Source organism: Oncorhynchus clarkii, chromosome 18, assembly GCF_045791955.1.
Source record: "Oncorhynchus clarkii lewisi isolate Uvic-CL-2024 chromosome 18, UVic_Ocla_1.0, whole genome shotgun sequence".
NCBI classification, from domain to species: domain Eukaryota; kingdom Metazoa; phylum Chordata; class Actinopteri; order Salmoniformes; family Salmonidae; genus Oncorhynchus; species Oncorhynchus clarkii.
The window spans coordinates 5,695,299-5,720,077 of NC_092164.1; the positions used below are offsets into that span (position 1 = coordinate 5,695,299).

Sequence of the window (24,779 nt, forward strand, 5' to 3'; positions counted from 1 at the left end):
TATAGACTAGCTACTGTATATAGACTAGCTACTGTATAGAGCCTAGCTACTGTATAGAGCCTAGCTACTGTATATAGACTAGCTACTGTATATAGACTAGCTACTGTATATAGACTAGCTACTGTATAGAGTCTCGCTACTGTATATAGCCTAGCTACTGTATAGAGCCTCGCTACTGTATATAGCCTAGCTACTGTATAGAGCCTCGCTACTGTATGTAGCCTAGCTACTGTATAGAGCCTCGCTACTGTATAGAGCCTAGCTACTGTATATAGACTAGCTACTGTATAGAGCCTAGCTACTGTATATAGACTAGCTACTGTATAGAGTCTCGCTACTGTATAGAGCCTAGCTACTGTATATAGCCTAGCTACTGTATATAGACTAGCTACTGTATAGAGCCTAGCTACTGTATATAGACTAGCTACTGTATAGAGCCTAGCTACTGTATATAGACTAGCTACTGTATATAGCCTAGCTACTGTATAGAGCCTAGCTACTGTATATAGACTAGCTACTGTATATAGCCTAGCTACTGTATAGAGCCTAGCTACTGTATATAGACTAGCTACTGTATATAGACTAGCTACTGTATATAGACTAGCTACTGTATATAGACTAGCTACTGTATAGAGCCTAGCTACTGTATATAGACTAGCTACTGTATAGAGCCTAGCTACTGTATAGAGCCTAGCTACTGTATAGAGCCTAGCTACTGTATAGAGCCTAGCTACTGTATAGAGCCTAGCTACTGTATAGAGCCTAGCTACTGTATAGAGCCTAGCTACTGTATAGAGCCTAGCTACTGTATAGAGCCTAGCTACTGTATATAGACTAGCTACTGTATAGAGCCTAGCTACTGTATAGAGCCTAGCTACTGTATAGAGCCTAGCTACTGTATAGAGCCTAGCTACTGTATAGAGCCTAGCTACTGTATAGAGCCTAGCTACTGTATAGAGCCTAGCTACTGTATAGAGCCTAGCTACTGTATAGAGCCTCGCTACTGTATAGAGCCTGGCTACTGTATAGAGCCTAGCTACTGTATAGAGCCTAGCTACTGTATAGAGCCTAGCTACTGTATAGAGCCTAGCTACTTATAGCCTCACTACTGTTATTTTTCACTGTCTTTTTCACTGTTGTTTTATTTCTTATCTTACCTATTGTTCACCTAATACCTTTTCTGCACTATTGGTTAGAGCCTGTAAGTCAGCATTTCACTGTAAGGTTGTTGACTACCTGTTGTAGTCAACGCACGTGACAAATAAACTTAGATTTGAAACAACGTTGATTCAACGTTGATTCAACCAGTGTGTGGAAGCTACTGTATTACTATACAGTTACAAGGCATTCATTCAATAGGAACATCTAAGCATGGCTTTGGGGAGCTGGGACATATGGTTGTTGTCTGTGTGAGTCCTCCTCCTGGCTGGAGAAGCAGAGGGAGAGGAAGGTGAGCCTGGACCACTGCCACAGTGTGGATGTGTTTCTTACAGCGCTCCACCAGGGTACTTGCCTGTTCGCACGTTAGGGAACAGATGGGACACGGCTCTCTGGAGCGCCCCCGATGATCCTCGAACCAATCAGCAAGACTCACTCTTTCTATCTCACCCAGCCAGTCCCTGTGGTGGTTACCATAGCGATGTGCTCCATCTATCCAACCAGCCTTCAGTCAATTGCCTCTAAAACAGTGGATTATAGCCTGGTCGCTCTGTGGTAAACACTCACTGGTCCCATAGCCTCTAAAACAGTGGATTATAGCCTGGTCACTCTGTGGTAAAGTGAGGACACATTTAGTTCCTTGGGTATTGAACAACAAATTGTACAGACAGGACATACCGTGGTCTTTCAATGTAATATCATTTCAATGTGGAGGAGAAAGTTTGGCACTGTGAACTAGTGTTGCTATGACTCTCTAGGAGACTGGAGACCTACTTCTCTGGGACGGAGGCAGAGGTGTTGGGTCGTGACATAGAGGCAGTTCTGCTCTTGGTGAAGAAGATCTCCTTGTTGATCGTGCGAACAGTTCCTCCATCACACTGGGCCTTACTGAGAGAGGCCTGGGACACATCTTCTTTGGTTAGATACCTGGATGGAGGAAGGAAGAGTATGGTTAGATACCTGGATGGAGGGAGGAAGAGTATGGTTAGATACCTGGATGGAGGGAGGAAGAGTATGGTTAGATACCTGGATGGAGGGAGGAAGAGTATGGTTAGATACCTGGATGGAGGGAGGAAGAGTATGGTTAGATACCTGGATGGAGGGAGGAAGAGTATGGTTAGGTACCTGGATGGAGGGAGGAAGAGTATGGTTAGGTACCTGGATGGAGGGAGGAAGAGTATGGTTAGGTACCTGGATGGAGGGAGGAAGAGTATGGTTAGGTACCTGGATGGAGGGAGGAAGAGTATGGTTAGATACCTGGATGGAGGGAGGAAGAGTATGGTTAGATACCTGGATGGAGGGAGGAAGAGTATGGTTAGGTACCTGGATGGAGGGAGGAAGAGTATGGTTAGATACCTGGATGGAGGGAGGAAGAGTATGGTTAGATACCTGGATGGAGGGAGGAAGAGTATGGTTAGGTACCTGGATGGAGGGAGGAAGAGTATGGTTAGATACCTGGATGGAGGGAGGAAGAGTATGGTTAGGTACCTGGATGGAGGGAGGAAGAGTATGGTTAGGTACCTGGATGGAGGGAGGAAGAGTATGGTTAGATACCTGGATGGAGGAAGGAAGAGTATGGTTAGATACCTGGATGGAGGGAGGAAGAGTATGGTTAGATACCTGGATGGAGGGAGGAAGAGTATGGTTAGGTACCTGGATGGAGGGAGGAAGAGTATGGTTAGATACCTGGATGGAGGGAGGAAGAGTATGGTTAGATATCTGGATGGAGGGAGGAAGAGTATGGTTAGGTACCTGGATGGAGGGAGGAAGAGTATGGTTAGATACCTGGATGGAGGGAGGAAGAGTATGGTTAGGTACCTGGATGGAGGGAGGAAGAGTATGGTTAGGTACCTGGATGGAGGGAGGAAGAGTATTGTTAGATACCTGGATGGAGGAAGGAAGAGTATGGTTAGATACCTGGATGGATGGAGGAAGAGTATGGTTAGATACCTGGATGGAGGGAGGAAGAGTATGGTTAGATACCTGGATGGAGGGAGGAAGAGTATGGTTAGATACCTGGATGGAGGAAGGAAGAGTATGGTTAGATACCTGGATGGAGGGAGGAAGAGTATGGTTAGATACCTGGATGGAGGGAGGAAGAGTATGGTTAGATACCTGGATGGAGGGAGGAAGAGTATGGTTAGGTACCTGGATGGAGGGAGGAAGAGTATGGTTAGATACCTGGATGGAGGGAGGAAGAGTATGGTTAGGTACCTGGATGGAGGGAGGAAGAGTATGGTTAGATACCTGGATGGAGGGAGGAAGAGTATGGTTAGGTACCAGAACGGAGGGATGGGGAGGAGAGTGGGAGTTTGGTTAGGATGGAGGGAGGCAGGCAGGCAGGGAGGGAGGAGGAAGTTACCTGGGGGGAGGAAGGATGAGAAGGAGGAGGAAGAGTAAGGTCAGATAGCTGGATGAGGAGAGGAAGGGGACACATCAAAGAGGAGGAATCTTGAAGAAAGGAGGAGGAGGAGGAAGAAGAAGAGAGGAAGGGGCAGATTTGCATGAAAGAAAGAAGGGGTGAGGGGACTGTTGGGCTTCAAACAGCCCAGTGTAGAGAGGCTGGATGAAAGGACATGAAAGCCAGGTCCAGCTGACAGTAGTACCTGAGAGGTGTTGGGCGGAGGGGTGTGAGTGTGTGTGTGTGTGTGTGTGTGTGTGTGTGTGTGTGTGTGTGTGTCTAAAAGGCTAAACTGATCCTATATCAGCAGCACTCCTACTCTGAGTCCCTTTGTGAAGACGGCCCTGATCCTTCAGGACAACCCAGCACAACACTACAGCAGAGTTTAACTAACCTCAGGATAATCACCTTCCCATCCATCTCCTTACTACAAGATAATCACCTTCCTACTACAGGATAATCACCATCCCATCCAGCTCCTTACTACAGGTTAATCACCTTCCCATCCATTTCCTTACTACAGGATAATCACCTTCCCATCCATCTCCTTACTACAGGTTAATCACCTTCCTACTACAGGATAATCACCTTCCCATCCATTTCCTTACTACAAGATAATCACCTTCCCATCCATCTCCTTACTACAGGTTAATCACCTTCCCATCCATTTCCTTACTACACAATAATCACCTTCCCATCCATCTCCTTACTACAGGATAATCACCTTCCCATCCATCTCCTTACTACAGGATAATCACCTTCCCATCCATTTCCTTACTACACAATAATCACCTTCCCATCCATCTCCTTACTACATGATAATCACCTTCCCATCCATCTCCTTACTACAGGATAATCACCTTCCCATCCATCTCCTTACTACAGGATAATCACCTTCCCATCCATCTCCTCACTACAAGATAATCACTTTCCCATCCATCTCATTACTACAAGATAATCACCTTCCTACTACAGGATAATCACCTTCCCATCCATCTCTTTACTAAACACTAATCACCTTCCCATCCATCTCCTTACTCCTGTATTTTATTAGCTCAGTTACAGTGTGAATCTCTACCTCTGTAGGAACCAGGGTTCCCAGTTGGACTTTGTTTCTACCATACTTTCTCAGCATGAAGTCTTTAACCAACATATCATCTCTGGAAATCAGCTTGATGTGCAGTCAATGGGGCAAACCTTGATTAGCGAATAAATCCCACATTCTGTCAAATGCTTTCCTCCTACGTCCACTGTGATTGGCTCTTGAGACACCCACCAGGATGAATCTGTGATTAACTGATGCCGTCTGGGCACCAACACAGCAGGGTGGAGACATAGGACAGGTTCAACCCCCCCCCCCCCCCCCACCTACCTCTTGGTGCTGCTGTGTTTGCGCTGGGTGCTGGTCAGTTGGTCCAGGACCAGGACTGGGCTGCAGAACAGGAGACCACTGCGGCGGATCAGTCTCTGCTTCATGGCTGTCAGAGTGCTCCACTGCTGAACAAACCTCAGTACCTGACCCACACAGAGAGTCACAACACCACTTTAAACCTCAGTACCTGACCCACACAGAGAGTCACAACACCACTTTAAACCTTAATACCTGACCCACACAGATAGTCACATCAACACCACTTTAAACCTTTATACCTGACCCACACAGAGAGTCACATCAACACCACTTTAAATGACTGAGCCTTTAAATGACTGAGCCTTTAAATGACTTAGCCTTTAAATGACTCAGCCTTTAAATGACTGAGCCTTTAAATGACTGAGCCTTTAAATGACTGAGCCTTTAAATGACTGAGCCTTTAAATGACTGATCCTTTAAATGACTGAGCCTTTAAATGACTGAGCCTTTAAATGAAGGTGCCTTTAAAATGTCTACCTCTAGGTGACAGCTTCCCTGTAGTGACTACAGTGATGTCTACCTCTAGGTGACAGCTTCCCTCCTGTGACTAGACTACAGTGATGTCTACCTCTAGGTGACAGCTTCCCTGTAGTGACTACAGTGATGTCTACCTCTAGGTGACAGCTTCCCTCCTGTGACTAGACTACAGTGATGTCTACCTCTAGGTGACAGCTTCCCTGTAGTGACTACAGTGATGTCTACCTCTAGATGACAGCTTGCCTCCTGTGACTAGACTACAGTGATGTCTAACTCTAGACTACAGTGATGTCTACCTCTAGGTGACAGCTTCCCTGTAGTGACTACAGTGATGTCTACCTCTAGATGACAGCTTGCCTCCTGTGACTAGACTACAGTGATGTCTACCTCTAGACTACAGTGATGTCTACCTCTAGGTGACAGCTTCCCTGTAGTGACTACAGTGTTGTCTACGTCTAGGTTACCTCCTGTGACTAGACTACAGTGTTGTCTACCTCTAGGTGACCTCCTGTGACTAGACTACAGTGATGTCTACCTCTAGGTGACAGCTTCCCTCCTGTGACTACAGTGATGTCTACCTCTAGGTGACCTCCTGTGACTAGACCACAGTGATGTCTACCTCTAGGTGACCTCCTGTGACTACAGTGTTGTCTACCTCTAGGTGAACTCCTGTGACTAGACTACAGTGTTGTCTACCTCTAGGTGACCTCCTGTGACTACAGTGTTGTTTACCTCTAGGTGAACTCCTGTGACTACAGTGTTGTCTACCTCTAGGTGAACTCCTGTGACTAGACTACAGTGTTGTCTACCTCTAGGTGACCTCCTGTGACTACAGTGTTGTCTACCTCTAGGTGAACTCCTGTGACTAGACTACAGTGATGTCTACCTCTAGGTGACCTCCTGTGACTACAGTGTTGTCTACCTCTAGGTGAACTCCTGTGACTAGACTACAGTGTTGTCTACCTCTAGGTGACCTCCTGTGACTACAGTGTTGTCTACCTCTAGGTGAACTCCTGTGACTAGACTACAGTGTTGTCTACCTCTAGGTGACCTCCTGTGACTACAGTGTTGTTTACCTCTAGGTGACCTCCTGTGACTACAGTGTTGTCTACCTCTAGGTGAACTCCTGTGACTAGACTACAGTGTTGTCTACCTCTAGGTGACCTCCTGTGACTAGACTACAGTGTTGTCTACCTCTAGGTGACCTCCTGTGACTAGACTACAGTGTTGTCTACCTCTAGGTGACCTCCTGTGACTAGACTACAGTGATGTCTACCTCTAGGTGACCTCCTGTGACTAGACTACAGTGTTGTCTACCTCTAGGTGACCTCCTGTGACTAGACTACAGTGTTGTCTACCTCTAGGTGACCTCCTGTGACTAGACTACAGTGTTGTCTACCTCTAGGTGACCTCCTGTGACTAGACTACAGTGTTGTCTACCTCTAGGTGACCTCCTGTGACTAGACTACAGTGTTGTCTACCTCTAGGTGACCTCCTGTGACTAGACTACAGTGATGTCTACCTCTAGGTGACCTCCTGTGACTAGACTACAGTGTTGTCTACTTCTAGGTGACCTCCTGTGACTAGACTACAGTGTTGTCTACCTCTAGGTGACCTCCTGTGACTAGACTACAGTGATGTCTACCTCTAGGTGACCTCCTGTGACTAGACTACAGTGATGTCTACCTCTAGGTGACAGCTTCCCTGTAGTGACTACAGTGTTGTCTACCTCTAGGTGACCTCCTGTGACTAGACTACAGTGTTGTCTACCTCTAGGTGACCTCCTGTGACTAGACTACAGTGTTGTCTACCTCTAGGTGACCTCCTGTGACTAGACTGCAGTGTTGTCTACCTCTAGGTGACCTCCTGTGACTAGACTACAGTGATGTCTACCTCTAGGTGACCTCCTGTGACTAGACTACAGTGATGTCTACCTCTAGGTGACCTCCTGTGACTAGACTACAGTGTTGTCTACCTCTAGGTGACCTCCTGTGACTAGACCACAGTGTTGTCTACCTCTAGGTGACCTCCTGTGACTAGACTACAGTGATGTCTACCTCTAGGTGACCTCCTGTGACTAGACTACAGTGATGTCTACCTCTAGGTGACAGCTTCCCTCCTGTGACTACAGTGTTGTCTACCTCTAGGTGACCTCCTGTGACTAGACTACAGTGTTGTCTACCTCTAGGTGACCTCCTGTGACTAGACCACAGTGTTGTCTACTTGCGGGTCAAACAAACCGACCTGTGTCCTGTTCTCTCTGCGTCTGAAGGCTTCAGGCAGGTCCTCCCAGCTGTCCAGTTTAATGTCCAGAGGAATGAAATTCCAGTGCAGTGGACTGTCCTCCTGATGAAGGGAGAGACACAGAGAATAGATAAGACACATTCACACACTTCAGCTGTAAGCCAATTCCTCATACGTAATACTTTACATTTCACCCAGATTGACAAATCTGATCCCATTTTCATTTAGCAGTTGATTCAATCCATTTCTGAATAATGTGAATGGCCTAGGATGAATCAAATCAGACATGATTTACAAGGGTAAACCACGTCTGATTTATGCCTTAAAAGGGTATTGTTATGTTGAAGAAGGTAGATAAGATGCTTATCCTTTGATGGTACATAAGAGGTCTGTCACAGAAAATATTACATTTCCATTTCAATTGGTCACTCATTTCAAAGACATATTGGACTACAGGTATTAAAGAGGGGAAATGAAGGAGGAGGAGAGAGGAGGAAGAGGAGAGAGGGGGAGGAGGAGGAGGGAGGAGGAAGAGGAGAAGTAAGAGGAGGAGGAGAGGGGAAGGAGGAGAGAGGAGGAAGAGGAGAGAGGGGAAGGAGGAGGAAGAGGAGAGAAGGGAAGGAGGAGGAAGAGGAGAGAGGGGAAGGAGGAGGAGAGAGGAGGAAGAGGAGAGAGGGGAAGGAGGAGGAGAGAGGAGGAAGAGGAGAGAGGGGAAGGAGGAGGAGGGAGGAGGAAGAGGAGAGAGGGGAAGGAGGAGGAAGAGGAGAGAGGGGAAGGAGGAGGAGGGAGGAGGAAGAGGAGAGAGGGGAAGGAGGAGGAGGGAGGAGGAAGAGGAGAGAGGGGAAGGAGGAGGAGAGAGGAGGAAGAGGAGAGAGGGGAAGGAGGAGGAGGATGAGGAGAGAGGGGAAGGAGGAGGAGGGAGGAGGAAGAGGAGAGAGGGGAAGGAGGAGGAGGATGAGGAGAGAGGGGAAGGAGGAGGAGGGAGGAGGAAGAGGAGAGGGGAAGGAGGAGGAGGGAGGAGGAAGAGGAGAGAGGGGAAGGAGGAGGGAGGAGGAAGAGGAGAGAGGGGAAGGAGGAGGAGGATGAGGAGAGAGGGGAAGGAGGAGGAGGGAGGAGGAAGAGGAGAGAGGGGAAGGAGAAAGAGGATGAGGAGAGAGGGGCAGGAGGCGGAGGGAGGAGGAAGAGGAGAGAGGGGAAGGAGGAGGAGGGAGGAGGAAGAGGAGAGAAGGGAAGGAGGAGGAAGAGGAGAGAGGGGAAGGAGGAGGAGGGAGGAGGAAGAGGAGAGAGGGGAAGGAGGAGGAGGATGAGGAGAGAGGGGAAGGAGGAGGAGGGAGGAGGAAGAGGAGAGAGGGGAAGGAGGAGGAGGGAGGAGGATGAGGAGAGAGGGGAAGGAGGATGAGGAGAGAGGGGAAGGAGGATGAGGAGAGATTGGAAGGAGTAGGAGAGAGGAGGAAGAGGAGAGAGGGGAAGGAGGAGGAGAGAGGAGGAAGAGGAGAGAGGGGAAGGAGGAGGAGGGAGGAGGAAGAGGAGAGAGGAGAAGGAGTAGGAGAGAGGAGAAAGAGGAGAGAGGGGAAGGAGTAGGAGAGAGGAGGAAGAGGAGAGAGGGGAAGGAGGAAGAGGAGAGAAGGGAAGGAGGAGGAGGGAGAAGGAAGAGGAGAGAGGGGAAGGAGTAGGAGAGAGGAGGAAGAGGAGAGAGGGGAAGGAAGAGAGGGGACGAGGAGGCGAGAGGGGACGAGGAAGGAGGAGTGTAGAGTACAGAGTAGCAGCATCATCATGTACCTGGGAGTAAAGGTAGATACGCTCAGTGTTCTTGCTGGCGCAGAACTTCATGTTGGGGTACAGTGGCAGACTGGCCGTAGAATCACCATCAGCAGGACTAAATACACTGTGTGTCTGGGCTGCAGGGAGGGAGAGAGGAGAAAGGTCACTACGGTCGAGGGGTGAGGCTCCCTAATGATCACAACGCCTGCAAGAAAAGGTCAATAGGAGGAAATCAGACTCCATAATACATCTATGAGGGATAGTCACAGTACACAGCAGCTTTAGTTAAAACAGACAGGATATCTATCTAGGAGGGACAGTCACAGTACACAGCAGCTTTAGTTAGAACAGACAGGATATCTATCTAGGTGGGACAGTCACAGTACACAGCAGCTTTAGTTAGAACAGACAGGATATCTATCTAGGAGGGACAGTCACAGCACACAGCAGCTTTAGTTAGAACAGACAGGATATCTATCTAGGAGGGACAGTCACAGTACACAGCAGCTTTAGTTAGAACAGACAGGATATCTATCTAGGTGGGCGACAGCAGCTTTAGTTAGAACAGACAGGATATCTATCTAGGAGGGACAGTCACAGTACACAGCAGCTTTAGTTAGAACAGACAGGATATCTATCTAGGAGGGACAGTCACAGTACACAGCAGCTTTAGTTAGAACAGACAGGATATCTATCTAGGTGGGACAGTCACAGTACACAGCAGCTTTAGTTAGAACAGACAGGATATCTATCTAGGTGGGCGACAGCAGCTTTAGTTAGAACAGACAGGATATCTATCTAGGAGGGACAGTCACAGTACACAGCAGCTTTAGTTAGAACAGACAGGATATCTATCTAGGAGGGACAGTCACAGTACACAGCAGCTTTAGTTAGAACAGACAGGATATCTATCTAGGTGGGACAGTCACAGTACACAGCAGCTTTAGTTAGAACAGACAGGATATCTATCTAGGTGGGACAGTCACAGTACACAGCAGCTTTAGTTAGAACAGACAGGATATCTATCTAGGAGGGACAGTCACAGTACACAGCAGCTTTAGTTAGAACAGACAGGATATCTATCTAGGAGGGACAGTCACAGTACACAGCAGCTTTAGTTAGAACAGACAGGATATCTATCTAGGTGGACGACAGCAGCTTTAGTTAGAACAGACAGGATATCTATCTAGGTGGAAATCAGACTCCATAATACATTTAGGAGGGACAGTCACAGTACACAGCAGCTTTAGTTAGAACAGACAGGATATCTATCTAGGAGGGACAGTCACAGTACACAGCAGCTTTAGTTAGGACAGACAGGATATCTATCTAGGAGGGACAGTCACAGTACACAGCAGCTTTAGTTAGAACAGACAGGATATCTATCTAGGAGGGACAGTCACAGTACACAGCAGCTTTAGTTAGAACAGACAGGATATCTATCTAGGAGGGACAGTCACAGCACACAGCAGCTTTAGTTAGAACAGACAGGATATCTATCTAGGTGGACGACAGCAGCTTTAGTTAGAACAGACAGGATATCTATCTAGGTGACAACAGCAGCTTTAGTTAGAACAGACAGGATATCTATCTAGGTGACGACAGCAGCTTTAGTTAGAACAGACAGGATATCTATCTAGGTGGACGACAGCAGCTTTAGTTAGAACAGACAGGATATCTATCTAGGTGGAAGACAGCAGCTTTAGTTAGAACAGACAGGATATCTATCTAGGTGGACGACAGCAGCTTTAGTTAGAACAGACAGGATATCTATCTAGGAGGGACAGTCACAGTACACAGCAGCTTTAGTTAGAACAGACAGGATATCTATCTAGGTGGGCGACAGCAGCTTTAGTTAGAACAGACAGGATATCTATCTAGGTGGAAGACAGCAGCTTTAGTTAGAACAGACAGGATATCTATCTAGGTGGGCGACAGCAGCTTTAGTTAGAACAGACAGGATATCTATCTAGGTGGAAGACAGCAGCTTTAGTTAGAACAGACAGGATATCTATCTAGGTGGGCGACAGCAGCTTTAGTTAGAACAGACAGGATATCTATCTAGGTGGAAGACAGCAGCTTTAGTTAGAACAGACAGGATATCTATCTAGGTGGGCGACAGCAGCTTTAGTTAGAACAGACAGGATATCTATCTAGGTGGGCGACAGCAGCTTTAGTTAGAACAGACAGGATATCTATCTAGGTGGGCGACAGCAGCTTTAGTTAGAACAGACAGGATATCTATCTAGGTGGACGACAGCAGCTTTAGTTAGAACAGACAGGATATCTATCTAGGTGGGCGACAGCAGCTTTAGTTAGAACAGACAGGATATCTATCTAGGTGGGCGACAGCAGCTTTAGTTAGAACAGACAGGATATCTATCTAGGTGGGCGACAGCAGCTTTAGTTAGAACAGACAGGATATCTATCTAGGTGGACGACAGCAGCTTTAGTTAGAACAGACAGGATATCTATCTAGGTGGACGACAGCAGCTTTAGTTAGAACAGACAGGATATCTATCTAGGTGACGACAGCAGCTTTAGTTAGATCAGACAGGATATATATGCCTCTCTGTGGTCCAGAATCTAATGCCTCTCTGTGGTCCAGAATCTAATGCCTCTCTGTCATCTAGAATCTAATGCCTCCCTGTCGTCTAGAATCCAATGCCTCTCTGTCGTCTAGAATCTTATGTCTCCTTGTCGTCTTGAATCTAATGCCTCCCTGTCGTCTAGAATCTAATGCCTCCCTGTCGTCTAGAATCTAATGCCTCCCTGTCGTCTAGAATCTAATGCCTCCCTGTCGTCTAGAATCTAATGCCTCTCTGTCGTCTAGAATCTAATGCCTCCCTGTCGTCTAGAATCTAATGCCTCCCTGTCGTCTAGAATCTAATGCCTCCCTGTCGTCTAGAATCTAATGCCTCTCTGTCGTCTAGAATCTAATGCCTCCCTGTCGTCTAGAATCTAATGCCTCCCTGTCGTCTAGAATCTAATGCCTCCCTGTCGTCTAGAATCCAATGCCTCTCTGTCGTCTAGAATCTAATGCCTCCCTGTCGTCTAGAATCTAATGCCTCCCTGTCGTCTAGAATCTAATGCCTCCTTGTCGTCTAGAATCTAATGCCTCCCTGTTGTCTAGAATCCTCTCCCTCCCTGTCGTCTAGAATCCTCTCCCTCTCTGTCGTCTAGAATCCTCTCCCTCTCTGTCGTCTAGAATCTAATGCCTCCCTGTCGTCTAGAATCTAATGCCTCCCTGTCGTCTAGAATCCTCTCCCTCTCTGTCGTCTAGAATCTAATGCCTCCCTGTCGTCTAGAATCCAATGCCTCTCTGTCGTCTAGAATCTAATGCCTCCCTGTTGTCTAGAATCCTCTCCCTCTCTGTCGTCTAGAATCTAATGCCTCCCTGTCGTCTAGAATCCAATGCCTCTCTGTCGTCTAGAATCCAATGCCTCTCTGTCATCTAGAATCAAATGCCTCCCTGTCGTCTAGAATCCAATGCCTCTCTGTCGTCTAGAATCTAATGCCTCCCTGTTGTCTAGAATCCTCTCCCTCTCTGTCGTCTAGAATCTAATGCCTCCCTGTCGTCTAGAATCTAATGCCTCCCTGTCGTCTAGAATCGAATGCCTCCCTGTCGTCTAGAATCGAATGCCTCTCTGTCGTCTAGAATCCAATGCCTCCCTGTCGTCTAGAATCGAATGCCTCCCTGTTGTCTAGAATCTAATGCCTCCCTGTCGTCTAGAATCCAATGCCTCCCTGTCGTCTAGAATCCAATGCCTCTCTGTCATCTAGAATCTAATGCCTCTCTGTCGTCTAGAATCTATTGCCTCTCTGTCGTCTAGAATCTAATGCCTCCCTGTTGTCTAGAATCTAATGCCTCTCTGTCGTCTAGAATCCAATGCCGCCCTGTCGTCTAGAATCTAATGCCTCTCTGTCGTCTAGAATCCAATGCCTCCCTGTTGTCTAGAATCTAATGCCTCTCTGTCGTCTAGAATCTAATGCCTCTCTGTCATCTAGAATCTAATGCCTCTCTGTCGTCTAGAATCCAATGCCTCTCTGTCGTCTAGAATCTAATGCCTCTCTGTCGTCTAGAATCTATTGCCTCTCTGTCGTCTAGAATCTAATGCCTCCCTGTCGTCTAGAATCTAATGCCGCCCTGTCGTCTAGAATCTAATGCCTCTCTGTCGTCTAGAATCCTCTCCCTCTCTGTCGTCTAGAATCTAATGCCTCCCTGTCGTCTAGAATCCTCTCCCTCTCTGTCGTCTAGAATCTAATGCCTCTCTGTCGTCTAGAATCCAATGCCTCCCTGTTGTCTAGAATCTAATGCCTCTCTGTCGTCTAGAATCTAATGCCTCTCTGTCGTCTAGAATCCAATGCCTCCCTGTTGTCTAGAATCTAATGCCTCTCTGTCGTCTAGAATCTAATGCCTCTCTGTCATCTAGAATCTAATGCCTCTCTGTCGTCTAGAATCCAATGCCTCTCTGTCGTCTAGAATCTAATGCCTCTCTGTCGTCTAGAATCTATTGCCTCTCTGTCGTCTAGAATCTAATGCCTCCCTGTCGTCTAGAATCTAATGCCGCCCTGTCGTCTAGAATCTAATGCCTCTCTGTCGTCTAGAATCCTCTCCCTCTCTGTCGTCTAGAATCTAATGCCTCCCTGTCGTCTAGAATCCTCTCCCTCTCTGTCGTCTAGAATCTAATGCCTCTCTGTCGTCTAGAATCCAATGCCTCCCTGTTGTCTAGAATCTAATGCCTCTCTGTCGTCTAGAATCTAATGCCTCTCTGTCGTCTAGAATCTATTGCCTCTCTGTCGTCTAGAATCTAATGCCTCCCTGTCGTCTAGAATCTAATGCCGCCCTGTCGTCTAGAATCTAATGCCTCTCTGTCGTCTAGAATCCTCTCCCTCTCTGTCGTCTAGAATCTAATGCCTCCCTGTCGTCTAGAATCCTCTCCCTCTCTGTCGTCTAGAATCTAATGCCTCTCTGTCGTCTAGAATCCAATGCCTCCCTGTTGTCTAGAATCTAATGCCTCTCTGTCGTCTAGAATCTAATGCCTCTCTGTCATCTAGAATCTAATGCCTCTCTGTCGTCTAGAATCCAATGCCTCTCTGTCGTCTAGAATCTAATGCCTCTCTGTCGTCTAGAATCTAATGCCTCTCTGTCATCTAGAATCTAATGCCTCTCTGTCGTCTAGAATCTAATGCCTCTCTGTCATCTAGAATCTAATGCCTCCCTGTTGTCTAGAATCTAATGTCTCCCTGTCTTCTAGAATCTAATGCCTCTCTGTCATCTAGAATCTAATGCCTCTCTGTCGTCTAGAATCTAATGCCTTCCTGTCTTCTAGAATCCTCTCCCTCTCTCGATGGGTAACACGTGTTAACATTGTCAAAGCAAGTGAAGTAGATAATAAACAAAAAGTTAAATAAACAATAAAAATGAACAGTAAACATTTCACTCACAGACCTTACAAAAGAATAAAGACATTTCAAATGTCATATTATGTCTATATAGAGTGATGTCACGATGTACAAATAGTTAAAGTACAAAAGGGAAAATAAATAAACATAAATATGGGTTGTATTTACAATGGTGTTTGTTCTTCACTGGTTGCCCTTTTCTTGTGGTAACAGGTCACACATCTTGCTGCTGTGATGTCACACTGTAGTATTTCACCCAATAGATATGGGAGTTTATCAAAATTGGATTTGTTTTCTAATTATTTGTGGATCTGTGTAATCTGAGGGAAATATGTGTCTCTAATATTGACATACATTGGGCAGGAGGTTAGGAAGTGCAGCTCAGTTTCCACCTCATTTTGTGGGCAGTGAGCACATAGTCTGCCTACAGCGGCCTCTCTCAACAGCAAGGCTCTGCTCACCGTCCCTCCCTCCCTCCCTCCCTCTCTCTCTCTCTCTCTCTCTCTCTCTCTCTCTCTCTCTCTCTCTCTCTCTCTCTCTCTCTCTCTCTCTCTCTCTCTCTCTCTCTCTCTCTCTCTCTCTCTCTCTCTCTCTCTCTCTCTCTCTCTCTCTCTCTCTCTCTCTCTCTCTCTCTCTCTCTCTCTCTCTCTCTCTCTCTCTCTCTCTCTCTCTCTCTCTCTCTCTCTCTCTCTCTCCTCCTCCTCCTCCTCCTCCCCCCCCCCCCCCAACCCCCAAAGGTCACTTTTATTGGTCCACTGCAGTCTTCCACATGAACCCTGAGACTGAAGAACGTCTGTCTGGAAATAGAACACCCAGCCACTAGTGTCACATCACCATCAGAAGTGAGTGACATACACAAGGCCATTAAATGAGCTTCAGGAAAAGTCCCGAATGGGAAAGACAAGACAAGGCAGGACTAACAGAACACAGTTCTTTTTTTCTGGACATATTTCTGGATCAGAATGTGTGATGTGTTATGATGACTGGAGCTGGTTGGTGCTGTTGAGGGTGTTAATTCATGTAGAGACAGACAGACAGGACAGACAGGACAGACAAGACAGACACGGATAATATGACTCATTCTTATGGAGTTTTTCAGAGCAATTAAAAACTTGAGGTAAATGCAAAATACACAAAATAAAAGCAATTTCATGAACCTTTAGTTTAGAGCCAGTTTAAATCCCATAAGGCTGTGAAGAGAAGAAACAATCCCCTTCTATAATAATACTAACAATAATAAGTCACACCCTCCCTTACCCAATCACCACACAACGGAGGGAGGCAGCTGGCGGCATATTGATGACTACCTCAGTGATACATAGCATTACAGCATTACAACATATGGGTGACTATTCACCCCAGACAATATCCCCCAGATATGTAGGAGGGAAGAAGGAAAGGAGGGTAGCAGGAAAGGGAAGATTAAAGTTGGATTACCATCAGTGTGCTCATGAGGGGCTGACTGGTCCTCTCCTGGTGATTGTCTCTCCTTCTCCTGCTCTCTCTCTTGACCGTCTGTCTGTCTCTCCTCCTGCCCTCTCTGTTGACCGTCCGTCTGTCTCTCCTCCTCCTGCTCTCTCTGTTGACCGTCTGTCTGTCTCTCCTCCAGCCCTCTCTGTTGACCGTCCGTCTGTGGTTCAGTTGTCCTGGGAGAGGCAGGACCAGGACAGGGGGGGTCCTCCTGCTTGCTGTCCGACCCAGAGAGGACGATCCAGGGGTGTTCTCTAGGGGTGGACTGATCAGGCCTGGAGCCTGGGGACATAGCAGGTGAACCTGTAGATTGTATGTCTGGAGCTGAGAGGTGGAAAAGAGGAAAACACCAGGTTCTTTATAGATGTACATGTAGCCTAACAGTTCATATCCGTGTAGAAAACATGTACAACCACACAGATTAGTTTTGTACAGTTGTGTTCAGCGAAATGTACAAAGGCCAAGATTACAGGAAGTAGTTCAAAGACCTGCTAGGGGAGCAGAGAAGCAATGCGTCACACAGTCACTAAAATCATGTGTGAATTCAAATGTGAGCAGCTGCTGGTTGAGAGACACAGATTCTTGTCATTCTGCTCAGACAGTGTGGAATATTTGTGACTTGGTAACACATGGTGAAAACTAATAAAATGCTGCTGATATGTTGAAAATGAGCAGGATACGGGCCATCAATATGTAACTGATTATCAACTCAAATTTCATCTGTGGGCAATTATGGGCCCCTTCTTTGATAAATTGTGACCTCCTGAACGTGTTTTGTTTTGTTGTGGACGAACAGGGGAAGAACTGGAACTAACAGACTAATTCATGATGTTTCCATTGTAAGGTTTGTTTCTGAAAGGACATCCTCTTATAGATTTTCTCAAATGTCACCTGAATTTCCCAGCGCCCGACGCCGAGCCCCGACAACTAACGAGCTGAGGGGACCAGAGACTGCAGCTCAATTCTCCTCAGACTAGACTGCTGCCTGCCAAACAAGACATCCTCCTCAGACTAGACTGCTGCCTGCCAAACAAGACATCCTCCTCAGACTAGACTGCTGCCTGCAAAACAAGACATTCTCCTCAGACTAGACTGCTGCCTGCCAAACAAGACATCCTCCTCAGACTACTGCCTGCCAAACAAGACATTCTCCTCAGACTAGACTACTGCCTGCCAAACAAGACATCCTCCTCAGACTAGACTGCTGCCTGCAAAACAAGACATTCTCCTCAGACTGCTGCCTGCCAAACAAGACATCCTCCTCAGACTGCTGCCTGCCAAACAAGACATCCTCCTCAGACTAGACTACCTCCTGCCAAACAAGACATCCTCCTCAGACTAGACTGCTGCCTGCCAAACAAGACATCCTCCTCAGACTGCTGCCTGCCAAACAAGACATCCTCCTCAGACTGGACTGCTGCCTGCCAAACAAGACATCCTCCTCAGACTAGACTGCTGCCTGCCAAACAAGACATCCTCCTCAGACTAGACTACTGCCTGCCAAACAAGACATCCTCCTCAGACTAGACTGCTGCCTGCCAAACAAGACATCCTCCTCAGACTAGACTGCCAAACAAGACATCCTCCTCAGACTAGACTGCTGACTGCCAAACAAGACATCCTCCTCAGACTACCTCCTGCCAAACAAGACATCCTCCTCAGACTGCTGCCTGCCAAACAAGACATCCTCCTCAGACTAGACTACCTCCTGCCAAACAAGACATCCTCCTCAGACTGCTGCCTGCCAAACAAGACATCCTCCTCAGACTAGACTGCTGCCTGCCAAACAAGACATCCTCCTCAGACTAGACTACTGCCTGCCAAACAAGACATCCTCCTCAGACTAGACTGCTGCCTGCCAAACAAGACATCCTCCTCAGACTAGACTGCTGCCTGCCAAACAAGACATCCTCCTCAGACTAGACTACTGCCTGCCAAAGAAGACATCCTCCTCAGACTAGACTGCTGCCTGCCAAACAAGACATCCTCCTCAGACTAGACTGCTGCCTGCAAAACAAGACATCCTCCTCAGACTAGACTGCCAAACAAGACATCCTCCTCAGACTAGACTACTGCCTGCCAAACAAGACATACTCCTCAGACTAGACTACTGCCTGTCAAACAAGACATCCTCCTCAGACTACCTCCTGCCAAACAAGACATCCTCCTCAGACTGCTGCCTGCCAAACAAGACATCCTCCTCAGACTAGACAACTGCCTGCCAAACAAGACATCCTCCTCAGACTAGACTGCTGCCTGCAAAACAAGACATTCTCCTCAGACTACTGCCTGCCAAACAAGACATCCTCCTCAGACTAGACTACTGCCTGCCAAACAAGACATTCTCCTCAGACTGCTGCCTGCCAAACAAGACATCCTCCTCAGACTGCTGCCTGCCAAACAAGACATCCTCCTCAGACTAGACTGCTGCCTGCCAAACAAGACATCCTCCTCAGACTGCTGCCTGCCAAACAAGACATCCTCCTCAGACTAGACTGCTGCCTGCCAAACAAGACATCCTCCTCAGACTGCTGCCTGCCAAACAAGACATCCTCCTCAGACTGCTGCCTGCCAAACAAGACATCCTCCTCAGACTGCTGCCTGCCAAACAAGACATCCTCCTCAGACTAGACTGCTGCCTGCCAAACAAGACATCCTCCTCAGACTAGACTGCTGCCTGCCAAACAAGACATCCTCCTCAGACTAGACTGCTGCCTGCCAAACAAGACATCCTCCTCAGACTAGACTACTGCCTGCCAAACAAGACATCCTCCTCAGACTAGACTGCTGCCTGCCAAACAAGACATCCTCCTCAGACTAGACTGCTGCCTTCCAAACAAGACATCCTCCTCAGACTAGACTGCTGCCTGCCAAACAAGACATCCTCCTCAGACTAGACTGCTGCCTGCCAAACAAGACATCCTCCTCAGACTAGACTGCTGCCTGCCAAACAAGACATCCTCCTCAGACTAGACTGCTGCCTGCCAAACAAGACATCCTCCTCAGACTAGACTACTGCCTGCCAAACAAGACATCCTCCTCAGACTAGACTACTGCCTGCCAAACAAGACATCCTCCTCAGACTAGACTGCTGCCTGCCAAACAAGACATCCTCCTCAGACTAGACTGCTGCCTGCCAAACAAGACATCCTCCTCAGACTAGACTGCTGCCTGCCAAACAAGACATCCTCCTCAGACTAGACTGCTGCCTGCCAAACAAGACATCCTCCTCAGACTAGACTACTGCCTGCCAAACAAGACATCCTCCTCAGACTAGACTGCTGCCTGCCAAACAAGACATCCTCCTCAGACTAGACTGCTGCCTGCCAAACAAGACATCCTCCTCAGACTAGACTGCTGCCTGCCAAACAAGACATCCTCCTCAGACTAGACTGCTGCCTGCCAAACAAGACATCCTCCTCAGACTAGACTACTGCCTGCCAAACAAGACATCCTCCTCAGACTAGACTACTGCCTGCCAAACAAGACATCCTCCTCAGACTAGACTACTGCCTGCCAAACAAGACATCCTCCTCAGACTGCTGCCTGCCAAACAAGACATCCTCCTCAGACTAGACTACCTCCTGCCAAACAAGACGTCCTCCTCAGACTAGACTGCCAAACAACACATCCTCCTGACGATTCTAAAAAAGTGATCCTTGTCAAAAGTCTGAATGCAATATGCATTTATTTCCTAATGCTGTGATATAATAGTGCTTATTTTCTCAGCATTTCCTGTTTGGTGACAGTGATTACAGTGTCATGTTTTGAGAGATGTGAAGTCTTAATACCATCAGAGTTGTTGTTCTGCCTCGGTTGTCATTACAGATCTGACGGCCTGGTAAATTCTCCTTCTAACATGCTGCCTGTGGTGCCAGCAGTTCCACAACAGAGAACCGTGTTTGTTTGCTGATTAGATATCAAACATTACACACCTCAGTCAAGCATGACATGGAGAGGATTTTGTTAACGGATTGTGTGTGTGTGTGTGTGTGTGTGTGTGTGAGACAAAAAAACAACACAATTGTAATGGTGTGTTTGATCAGTCCTTGATGATCGAGCTAGTCTAGCATAGAAATACAATGTATGTTCTAGTGATCCTATTTCTATGATTGAGACCACCCTCCTCTAGTGTTGACAGACAGTCAGGTGCCTGTATAACATCCCCTACACCAGCGCTATTCAGATCTCACCTGGAGGTCCTGAGTACTGCTGCATTTCTGTTCTACCTGATAACTCTACTGAACATAAATGTTAAAGCAACCTGCAACCATTTCAACGATTTTACTGAGTTACAGTTCATATAAGGAAATCAGTCATTTTAAATAAATTCATTAGGCCCTAATCTATAGATTTCACATGACTGGGCAGAGGCATAAGCCATGGGCCCACCCACTGAGGAGCCAGGCCCACCCACTGAGGAGCCATGGGCCCACCCACTGAGGAGCCAGGCCCACCCACTGAGGAGCCCTGGGCCCACCCCCTGAGGAGCCAGGGGCCCACCCACTGAGGAGCCAGGGGCCCACCCACTGAGGAGCCATGGGCCCACCCACTGAGGAGCCATGGGCCCACCCACTGAGGAGCCATGGGCCCACCCACTGAGGAGCCATGGGCGCACCCACTGAGGAGCCATGGGCCCACCCACTGAGGAGCCATGGGCCCACCCACTGAGGAGCCAGGCCCACCCACTGACGAGCCGGGCCCACCCACTGACGAGCCGGGCCCACCCACTGACGAGCCGGGCCCACCCACTGAGGAGCCATGGGCCCTCCCACTGAGGAGCCATGGGCCCACCCACTGAGGAGCCAGGCCCAGCCACTGAGGAGCCAGGCCCAGCCACTGAGGAGCCAGGCCCACCCACTGAGGAGCCAGGCCCACCCACTGAGGAGCCAGGCCCACCCACTGAGGAGCCAGGCCCAGCCAATCAGAATGAGTTTTCCCCCACAGGGGTTTGTTACAGAAAGACAAACTGCTCTGTTTCATCAGCTGTCCAGGGGGGGCTGGTCTCAGACGATCCCGCAGGTGAAGAGGCCGGATGTGGAGGTCCTGGGCTGGTGTGGTTACACGTGGTCTGCGGTTCTGAGGCCGCTTGGACATATTGCCAAATTCTCTAAAACGTAGTTGGAGCCGGCTTCTGGTTGAGAAATGAACATTCAACTCTCTGGCAACAGCTCTGGTGGATATTCTTGCAGTCAGTAGGCCAAATGCGCACTCCCTCAAAATATCTGTGGCATTGTGTTGTGTGACAAAACAGCACATTTAAGAGTGACCTTTTATTGTCCGCAGCACAAGCTGCACCTGTGTGATGATCATTCTTGATAGGTCGATGGATTATCTTGGCAAAGAGCAGCAACCCAGCCTTACAGAGCAGCAACCCAGCCTTACAGAGCAACAACCCAGCCTTACAGAGCAACAACCCAGCCTTACAGAGCAACAACCCAGCCTTACAGAGCAACAACCCAGCCTTACAGAGCAACAACCCAGCCTTACAGAGCAGCAACCCAGCCTTACAGAGCAGCAACCCAGCCTTACAGAGCAGCAACCCAGCCTTACAGAGCAACAACCCAGCCTTACAGAGCAACAACCCAGCCTTACAGAGCAGCAACCCAGCCTTACAGAGCAGCAACCCAGCATTACAGAGCAACAACCCAGGCAGGTAGCAGGGTTATTCTGGGTTATTATTACTGAGAGACAGACAGGAGGGATGCTGCTGTGTGAATTCCCTGTGCCGCTCGGTCTTGATGGATGGAAGAACAGGTAATCCTTTAAAGACTGAGGACTGATCTCAACCCTCCTTCACCCCCCTCTTTACGCCCTCCACTTTCCCCCGGTACTGCCAACTGAACCAGGAGGTGTCTGTGTTTGAGGAGAGACAGTTACCTTCCTTCTCCCAGTCCTATTAGATAGTCAGCCAGAGTGCCTTGGGGAACTTTAACTTCAGCCGGGGCCAATTCATCAACTTTACTTTGTAAACTTGGAGACGCGCGGCACACCGAGAACAGGCCTTGTGACTGTTTCTCACTTGACAGTCAGGTGAACAGTGTGTTGCGTCCTCTTCTACTCGTTGTCATCTAGCAGAGACACGTTGTCACGCTGGTCTATTTCTGACTTGGTGTATGTTACGCCTGCCAACGTGTGTGTGTGTGTGTGTGTGTGTGTACTCACCAGTGCTGGGCCTGTGGAGTGGGGACTCACACACCTCACAGTAAAGGAGCAGGATGTTGTTGGAGTAAGTACAGGCCCCACAGCTCCACTGATCTCCCTTCCCCTGATCTGGTGGTCCTGGTCTGGGTCTCAACCTTGGTTTCGGGGTCCCTTTCTCAGAGAGCCGACGGGGGGTAAACAGAGAGGACAGGGGGCTGCTGCTGGTGTCTCTCCCCCATGGAGGGACCTCCTTTTCCCCCCAAGACGAGACCTGGGGCTGTGGGTAGCGCTGGGGGTGAGGGTGGAGGTGGGCAGCCGCAGCCTCTTCACCAGGGGAGAGAAGTCTAGGTCCTGGAGGTCAGGGGGATCTTGGGAGTTGTAGTTTTTCTTCTTGTCACTCTCTGAGTTCTCCACATCTATAGAACCCTCCTTCTCTGAGGGGGTAACGGGGGAAAGGCAAACCTCACCCTCTGTTCTTTTCCTCTTCTTCTCTTTACCCGCGTCCGGAGAGAAGAACGAACGGATGTCGTGCTGTTTGTCCTTCTCAAACTGCAGAGAGGAGGGATAGAGTCACGGTGAGACTGTTGTAAAGCCTGTCATTCATCTGATCTGTTGTAAAGCCTTTCCTTCATCTGATCTGTTGTAAAGCCTGTCCTTCTGATCTGCTGTAAAGCCTGTCCTTCATCTGATCTGTTGTAAAGCCTGTCATTCATCTGATCTGTTGTAAAGCCTGTCCTTCATCTGATCTGTTGTAAAGCCTGTCATTCATCTGATCGGTTGTAAAGCCCGTCCTTCTGATCTGTTGTAAAGCCTGTCATTCATCTGATCTAACAGTATCATGTCAGAGTTCATTTTGTCCCTTTAGACCTCTTTTAAGAGAGAGAACTAACACATTATATTCATAAATAATATCAGTTTAAGATGGTTTCCAGATAATATGATGCATTATTGTTTAGTAATATGTATGGCGCATTATCGTTTAGTAATATATATGATGCATTATCGTTTAGTGATATGTGTGGCACATTATCGTTTAGTAATATATATGGTGCATTATCGTTTAGTGATATGCATGGTGCATTATCGTTTAGTAATATATGTGGTTCATTATCGTTTAGTAATATGTGTGGTGCATTATCATTTAGTAATATGTATAAATCATTATCTTTTAGTGATATGTATGATGCATTATCGTTTAGTAATATGTATGATGCATTGTTGTTTAGTAATATGTGTGATGCATTATTGTTTAGTAATATGTGTGATGCATTATTGTTTAGTAATATGTGTGATGCATTATTGTTTGGTAATATGTGTGATACCTTATCGTTTGGTAATATGGTTGATGCATTATTGTTTAGTAATATGTGTGATACATTATAATTTAGTAATATGTATCATGCATGATCGTTTAGAATATGTATACTACATGATCGTTTAGTGATATGTATACTACATTATCGTTTAGTAATATGTATAATACATTATCGTTTAGTAATATGTATGATGCACCTACATGTCTATACTGTTAGACAGACATAAGCATACAGTAGCAGTATGATTGCTAGGATTCAAAACCTTCCCAGTGTTAGAACACCATCTGCACTCACGTTAAAGAACCCAGATCACTAGACCAGTGCCTCACATGGTTAAAGAACCCAGATCACTAGACCAGTGCCTCACATGGTTAAAGAACCCAGATCACTAGACCAGTGCCTCACATGGTTAAAGAACCCAGACCAGTGCCTCACATGGTTAAAGAACCCAGATCACTAGCCTCACATGGTTAAAGAACCCAGATCACTAGACCAGTGACTCACATGGTTAAAGAACCCAGATCACTAGACCAGTGACTCACATGGTTAAAGAACCCAGATCACTAGACCAGTGCCTCACATGGTTAAAGAACCCAGATCACTAGACCAGTGCCTCACATGGTTAAAGAACCCAGATCACTAGACCAGTGCCTCACATGGTTAAAGAACCCAGATCACTAGACCAGTGACTCACATGGTTAAAGAACCCAGATCACTAGACCAGTGCCTCACATGGTTAAAGAACCAAGATCACTAGACCAGTGCCTCACATGGTTAAAGAACCCAGATCACTAGACCAGTGCCTCACATGGTTAAAGAACCCAGATCACTAGACCAGTGCCTCACATGGTTAAAGAACCCAGATCACTAGACCAGTGCCTCACATGGTTAAAGAACCCAGATCACTAGACCAGTGACTCACATGGTTAAAGAATCCAGATCACTAGACCAGTGACTCACATGGTTAAAGAACCCAGATCACTAGACCAGT

The 24,779-nt window shown here is 47.6% G+C and overlaps 1 pseudogene; it reads right to left on the reverse strand.

Moving 5' to 3' along the window:
* The window catches only part of LOC139373935 (DNA annealing helicase and endonuclease ZRANB3-like), a 39,301-nt pseudogene that overhangs the window by 11,865 nt on the left and 2,657 nt on the right, over nt 1-24,779 (reverse strand).